Below are 8,555 nucleotides of genomic sequence, written 5' to 3' on the forward strand. Positions count from 1 at the left end.
GTACCCACCAATCTATGTTAAATTTGCTTTGATTTAGAACTTTCTCCATTTCTGTAAAACTACAAAACTCCATGAAACTGTTTCCACCTTGAACATGGAACTAGTATCACTTAAAATGGCTCCAGAATAAACTACTGTTATTCTCTCTAAGGTGAAAACTGTTTTTATATCAGCAGATCTCCATTCAAAGCTCTTGCTGTGCATATTTCCAGTGGGGTCTCAAACTCTAACACTGAATGCTGAAGACTTTAGAAACTTCATTGAGACTGGAGATACAGTACAGAGGAGGTCCTTGCATGGCATTTGCAAAGGCCCAGGCTGACTACAAATATCTCCTGGCATTATTCGTTTTGTAGACTTTAAAAAATTAATTATATATTATTATAATGATGATAATAAAACAATTATAATAGCAGTAACAATGATAGTAAAATCAACAAAAATTAATAATAATTGGGGAAAGGGAAGAAGTAAAAGACAATTTAATTTCTAGTCTGTTGCCATGAGCTAACCCTTGGTAGAATACATTGAAATCTCTCACTCACCTTTACTTTCATTTTATTGTAGCTTTTCCATCTTGCTGCTTGTTTTTGATGACACCAATTTAAATTGTTATTTCAACAAGTGACAGAGGTTAAAAGAGCACTGGGGGATGGGGAATGAGCTGAAGAAGAGAAGAGGAACTGAGAATGCAGTGGCAAGGTTGAGCTCCACTGGACAAGGCCAGAGGAGAACTTCCTGCTTCTCCCTTCCTTTACTAACTTCTAGCCAGCCTTTAATCATCACTCTTAGCCTTCCTTCACTCCCACCTCCAAAGTTTCCTCCTAACTGTTTCACAGTCTACCCATGTTCTCATCACTAGTTGTGCAGCTTGTGTCATATATGACCAGGTTCTATCTTCTATATTGTCCTTGTTTGAACTTAAAAAAAACTTCCATATTTATTATTATTGTGTCGTGTGTGTGTGTGTGTGTGTGTGTGTGTGTGTGTGTGTGTGTGTGTGTGTGTGTGTTTGTGTCTGTGTGTAAGAATTCGACTCCTGTCTCTGTGTACACTAGTCAGGAGCAAGAAAGCTTTCAGGTGTGTTCCAACTTGATTTCGCTATGCCCTTCAAACTAAGTGTTCAGCAATAGCATATTACAATACAGTTCTGGTGAAAAACTGAAAGCAAAACAATATCCTGTGCTGTTTCTGGGAAGTATCCTACATCTGCACTGGGACTTTTCTTTGGTGGCCTGTGTCCTTTGGAATTGCCATTATCAATAATCACAGAGTACCTACATTCAGCTGCAGTTGCCAGTTCTGGGCCTGCACAAGTTTCACTCTGTCAGCAGTCAGTCTTGGGTGAGGAAAAGTCTCATGGAACGTTATCCCTCCCTGGGAAACTATTAGCTATTGACAAATGCTGGGGGAGAAATTATTGTTGTCTTCCATTTTGTCCCTATGAGTAAGCACACCAGGCTCTATGATATAGTTCTTCACCTGCACCCTGCAGTCTCCAAGGTTTGACCTAACTGGAGCAGTGAGCAAAAGAACAGAAAAAAGACAAAGCAAAGCTGTGATCCGGTGGTCTGGGCTCTGTAATGGAGAAGATGTGGCACCCTGGAAGCATGGCATTTTTACAATACAGAGTTAAACAAGAAGACAGAGTTATTGCACGCAGATGAACAAGTAGGTAGTGCTTATGGTTTACAGAAAAACATGGAGTAAGATTTAGCTTATCACAGAAGGAGCCTCTGTAGGAGAACACTCTTTAGAACATAAGAGAATGAGGATGAGAGTAATCAGAATGCATTAGAAAGAGATATGAAACTGTCAGATCTATTTAAATTATTTGAGATGGAAAAGGGGAAAGAAGTCAAAGCAATTTACCAAATTAAATAAAAGTATCGGATTTTTGTTGCTGTAATAAGATATCTAAGGTTGGTTGATTTGGAAAGATAACTAATATACTAGGCTCATAGTCTCAGAGGTTGGAGGTGTAAGACTTGGCAGCCCCATCTGCTCATCACTATGATAGATGGCATTATGGAGTAACTACATGGAAATACATGGAAAAGGAAGAAATCACATGGTGAAGAAAGGAAACTGAAAGTGGTGAAGGATCCCTGTGGTTTTCACTACAGCCACTTTCTGGAGAACTCAGTCACTCATCAGGAGCAGAGTTAATCCCCTTTAAAGCAGTACCTATAAAGATCTAATAACTGAGTACAAGGCAGGAGCTGAACCTCCTGAAGGTTTGACCATGTCTACATCTGCACCTGAGGAGCAAAACTCCAACATGGGAACTTATAGGAGACAAACCACATACAACAATGACAGTGAGAAGAGAGAATCCTACATAATCATTCCACTTCATGCACAAAATCATAAAAGTCAACTCTCTTTCCTAAGAAAACAGTATGTTAGGTGCAGACTTCCTCCACATCAAAAGATCCTGTAAGCAAAGCTACAGGTGGCCTCTCCATTCACAGTAGGAGACTAAAGGTGTTCTTTAAAGTACTAGGTACAAGAAAAGGAAACCATGTATCCTCAGTGCCCATAACATTACAGTTGAGGTCACAGCCAGGACAAAGAAGCAAGAATAAGAAACAAAGGAGGAGGGGAAATAGAACTTTTTCTACACAGAAGATGTAATTGTGACAACAGAGAACAAACATCCTAAGGAATCTATTGAAGAAAATACTGAAAATAATGAGTAGATTTAGCAAAGTGCAAGCATAGAAGGCAGGGTGAAAAATAATTTAGTTTCATAAATTAACATATAACTTCCAAAAATTAAATAATAAAGTATTGTAAAATCATCAGTATGTGTAAAACATGACTCAAAATATTGAGAGAAATGAAGACCTCAACAAATAATGAAGAAAAATATAGCCATAAGTTCTAGCAGTACTGTGAGGACAGAAATATTCCCATACTATTTATTCAGTGAAATCCTCTGCAGCATTTTGAAGAGCTTTTCAGAGTAAAGGACAGTTGCACACTGAACATGGAGGATTGGTACATTTTACTGTGTGGTGCTAGACATGTAAAGTGAGACATGTGTCACTCCACATTTGGACATCTCCATTCAGACAGAGCAGAGAATTTCAAAATTAACACACACACACACACAAAAAAAAAAAAAAACATGATTGAACAAGTGTCTTTGGAATTACAGGTAGAGTTCTTTGGGTATATACTGAAGTGTGATATAGCTGGATCTTTTTTATTCTATTTTTTTTTTTTTTTTTTTTTTTGCTTTTTCAAAACAGGGTTTCTTTGTATAAGAGCTCTGGCTGTCCTATAACTCACTCTGTAGACCAGGCTGGCCTCAAACTCACTGAAATCTGCCTGCCTCTGTTTTCCAAGTACTGGGATTAATGGTGTGTGCCACCACCGCTTTTTTCCCAGCTTCTCAAGGGATAATCACCCTGATTTCTAGGGTGGTTGAAAAAGTTTGTATTCCCACCAGCAACAGATGAGTGTTCCTCTTACTCTTCATCATCACTGGCATGAGTTTTCTTAATCTTACCATTCAGATAGTTGTAAGAAGAAATCTCAAAGTGGTTTTGATTTGCATTTCTGATGACTAAGGATGTTGATCACTTCTTTAATTGTTGCTCAACCATTTGAAATTCCTTTGTTAAGAATTCTCTATTAAGATCTGTACCCATTTTTTTTAATTGTTTTTTTTTTATGTACAGTTGTTGAGCTTCTTAGGTAATTTAGATATCAGCCCTCTATCAAATGTATACTTGGTAGAAAACTATTCCCTTCTGTAGCCTGCCATTTTCTCTGAGTGATTGTGTTTTTGCCACACAGTAGCTCCACAATTTCATGAGTTCCCATGTATTAATTGTTTTGTTAGTGAATGTGCTCTTGATGCTTTATTCAGAAAGTCTTTTTCTGTGCTTATGAGTTCAAGAATATCCACACTTTCATTGATATTAGATTAAGTGCATCTGACTACATGTTGAGGTCTTTGATTCATTTGTAGTTGAGTCTTGTGCTGGGTAATAAGTTTGTATCTATTTGTATTTTTGCTGAAAGACATCCAGTTTGACCAGCACTGTTTCTTGAAGATGCTATCTTTTTACACTGTGTACTTCTGGCTTTTTATCAAAGAAAGTATCGTACATTTATACAAGGTAATATATTAGGCTGTTAAAAACTGAAATCTTGAAATCCACAGTTAAATGAATGGATCTAGAAAAAAAAATCATCCAGAGTGAGATAACTCAGACCCAACAAACAAACATGGTATGTATTTGCATATATGTGGATGTTAGCTGTGAATGTAGGCAATATGCAGGCTATAATTCTACAACCATATAGATTAGGTATAGAGTACGTGAGTGAGGAAGGGTTAAATCAACCTCAGAAAAGTTAATAAGATAGATACTTATAGGTGGATGGGGGAATCAGACTGGGAAGACCAACTGATGATAAGGAAGAAAGAGGATGATGAGAGAGGAAATATGAGTACAGACAGTGAAAATAAGGGCCAATGAGGGATATGGAAATATAATACACCAGAAGCTTCCGAATATATATATATATATATATATATATATATATATATATATATATTCATGTGACTTAATGGAATAACCAAATAATGGGGAAGATGGAGCCCTAACTGAACATTTCTCATCAACATATGAAGCATCAAGTCCTTGGAATGGGTTTTTATATAATCAAGTTGTTGGGCAGAGGGGCAACATAGGATTTCCCAAGCAATTCAAGTTATAGTCCAGGCTATTGGTTGCTGTCCACAAACTGATGGCAAGGCCCTATTGCTGATGACAACAACTATACAACTCATCTAAAATGGAGAAGTCTAGCTGGTGCCTTCCTAGAGCCCTCGCCCCTTTAGACTAGTGTCGATGATACTGGAAGGTACTCTACATGCCACTAACACAGCTGCAACTCCTTCATTCTAAAGAGCAACCGCCCTGCAAGATATGCTGGTGTAACAGTGGTATAAAGCTTGGTAGAGTAACCAACCAATATTCAATTGGAGTTAAGGCCCACTCCATGAAATAGAACCAATAACCAATGCTGCTTAGGTTGCCAAGAACCTGAGACTAGGGACCTAGAGGAAAACCAAATACAACTTTCTGCTTAAAGAGCATAGCTATAAAATGAATCATTATGACATTTTGGTATACTCATTGATCTATGTCTTGCTCAGCAATTATCAGAGAAACATGCTCCTACAGCAGAGGGGAACAATACAGAGACCCACATCCAGACAATATGCAGAGAGTGAGAGACCTTGGGATACTCCATTCCACATGAGATGTCTCCAACAAATACCTCCCCTCAAGGCTCAGGGAACCCTATGAAAGAAAAGGCAGAAAGAGTATAAGAGCCACAGATGATGGAGGACAACAAGGAAACAAGGTTTCCAAACACAGGAGAACTGATGCATATATGAACTCACTGAGGCTATGGAATCATGCACAGTCCCTGAACAGGCCTGGCCCTAATGGGATTAGTACCAAAAGGAGAAATGGACACAGGCTCATATCCCTAGCAAGAAGCTCTCTCCAATTGAAAACCACTTGTAAATGAAAAAATAGTTTACTCTGATAGAGTCTCACTGGGTATACAAACAACACTTCTTTTTTTTTTTTTGTCATTGACATCTTGCAATGTTTTTTATTAAATGTTTTCATTTATTCTACATACTAACCACAGTTTCCCATCCCTCATCTCCTCTAGTTCCATCCCCCACCTCCCATTTACCCCTCCTCATCCACTCCTCTGTCTCAGAAATGAGCAGGCCCCCTATAGTTGTCAACAAACCATGGCATATCAAGTTGAGGCAGGACCAAGCTCCTCCCCCTGCATCAAGGCTAGGCAAGGCATCCCAGCATGGGGGAAGTGGTTCACAAAAACCAGCTCAAGTGCCAGAGATAGGGTCTGATCCCACTGCTAGGAGCCCCACAAACACAAAAAGCTACACATTGTCACCCATATGCAGAGGGCTTCAGTCAGTCTCATGTTGCTTCTCTAGCTCTTGGTCCAGAGTCTGTGAGCTCCCATGAACCCAAGTCAGCTGTCTCTGTGGGTTTCCCCATCATGATCTTAACCCCCCCTGACTCATACAATTCCTCTTCCCTCTCTTCAACAGGATTCCTAAAGCTCAGCTCAGTGCTTGGCTATGAATCTCTGCATCTGCTTTCATAAATTACTAAATGAAGTCACTCTGAGAACAATTAGGGTAGTTGCCAATCTACAGAAGAACAGTTCAGGCACCCTTTCCACTATTGCTAGGAGTCTTTGCTGGGGTCATCCTTGTGGATTCCTGGGAGTTCCCCTCGTACCAGGTTTCTCCTAAAGCTCCAAATGGCCCACCCTTTCAAGATATCTCTTTCATTACTCTCCTCTCTTGATCCCACACCCAACCTGCCCAACCTGATCCCTTTTAGTCTCATCCTTCCATCTCTCCCAACCCCCAGTTTAACTGAGTTCTCATCTATCCCCCCTTCCCAGGGAAATCCATGCATCCATCTTTAACCCCCCTTTGTTACCTAACTTCTCTGTGGCTATGGATCATAGTCTGGTTAGCCTTTACTTAATAGCTAATATCCACTTATGAGTGCGTGCATACTGTGTTTTTCTTTCTAGGTCTGAGTTAATTCAGGATAATTTTTTTTTCTAGTTTTATCCATTAGCCTGCAAATTTCATGTCTTTTTTTCACTACTAAGTAATACTTCATTGTATAAATATAACACATTTTCATTATCCATTCTTTGGTTTGTTAGGGTGCATAAGAAGTTCCATAAAAGACCGCCAGTCATGTAGGCAATCAACAAGAGCATTTATTAAAAAATGCCAGTATTCTGGGTCAAGCCATCTGACAGAGTGGCAAACGACAATCCCAAGAAAAGGTAGTAGGCTCATTTTAGGCAGGATTAGGAAACTTCCAGGGAGGAGAGGTTAGTCTGGGTTCTGATTGGTGGGTTTAAACAAAATGTTTACGGGTTGTTATAGAATTGATACTTGGCTCTAGTGGTTAAGGGCTTTCCAGCAACAGGGTAGAGAAAGCTATCTTTAGCTAGCAGAAGACTGTGGCACATCTGCTTTCTGCCCTTAGCTGTGGCTTTCCTGAAAACTGCTTCCTTAGCTCCAGTCAACTCTAGTAAATCAAAACTGAGGCCTTGTCCTAGAAGACTTTGATGGGCCTAGTCTGGCTCCCTTCTCATGTTGAGGGACATTTATATTGTTTCCACGTTCTGGCTATTATGAATAATGCTGTTATGAACATAGTTGAGCAAGTGGCTTGTGGTACAATTGACCATCCTTTGGGTATATGCCAAAGATTGGTATAGCTGGATCTTGAGGTAGATTGATGCCCAGTTTCCTGAGAAACCATCATACCAATTTCCAAAGTGGCCATATGAGTTTGTATTCCCACCAGAAACAGAGGAGTGTTTCCCTTAGTCTTTATCCTCTCCAACATAAACTGCCATTAGTGTTTGTGATCTTAGCCATTCTGACAGGTAAAATGGTATCTCAGAGTCATTTTGGTTTGCAATTCAAGGCAGAGGACACTGTCAATAAGACAAAATGCAGCCTACAGAATGGGAAAAGATCTTCACCAACACCACATCTGACAGAAGGCTGATCTTCAAAATATGTATAGAACTGGAGAGATAATAAAATACCAAATAATCTAATTTAAAAATGGAGTACAGATTTAAATAGAGAATTCTCAACAGAGGAAACTCCAAAGGCCTAAATGCCCTTAAAGACATTTTCAGTGTCCTTAGCCATCAGGGAAATGCAAATTGAAAATACTCTCAGATACCACAAACCACTCTTATGGCCAGGCCCCATGGCCAGCAGTAGAAGATGAATACAAAGTGACTTCTCTGGCATTTTTGGAGGTTCTTTGTCTCATGATGCTTTCTCGGAGCTTTTGTTTTTCTTACAGGTCCTTTGCATACATATTACTGTTTCCAGTTCTGTGCTATTATGAGATTTCTGTGTGTGCAAATATGTCTGTCTCTGTGTCTGTATGAGTTTCTTGTGCTTTTTCTTTGGCTCTTTTTATTCTGTTTATTTTGCCCCATTGTGTTTTGTTCTTTAATTTTATCTAACTTGATTTTATTATTGTTATTATTATTTAGATGCAAGTTTGTATCCAAAATGGAGAGAGAAGGAAAGAGTGTGATTTTGGATAGGTGAGGGAATTAGAGAGGATCTAGGAGGAGATAAGGGAAGGGAAACCACAGACAGAATAAATTGTATTAAAAATATTTGTTTCCATTAAAAATGTATTCAAAATAATATTCACTTAAGCATATGCCTCCAAGAGTAAAGTTGTTGTAAATGCCCAGCGCATTGACGTGTAGACAGGAAGTATACAGTAAGTGTCTGTTGTTATGATTTTTAAAAGAGAGGAGGGAACATGCTACTTTTACAGAGGATATAAGTTCAGTTTTCATAACTGTGGTAGTCACAACCTCCTGAAAGAGCAGCTCCAGGGGACTCAATGACCTCTTCTGGTCTCTCAAGTACCCATATACACATAGTATATGATAACACAGACACACAC

This window comes from Peromyscus maniculatus, chromosome 3 (genome assembly GCF_049852395.1).
Source record: "Peromyscus maniculatus bairdii isolate BWxNUB_F1_BW_parent chromosome 3, HU_Pman_BW_mat_3.1, whole genome shotgun sequence".
In the NCBI taxonomy this organism is placed as follows: Eukaryota; Metazoa; Chordata; class Mammalia; order Rodentia; family Cricetidae; genus Peromyscus; species Peromyscus maniculatus.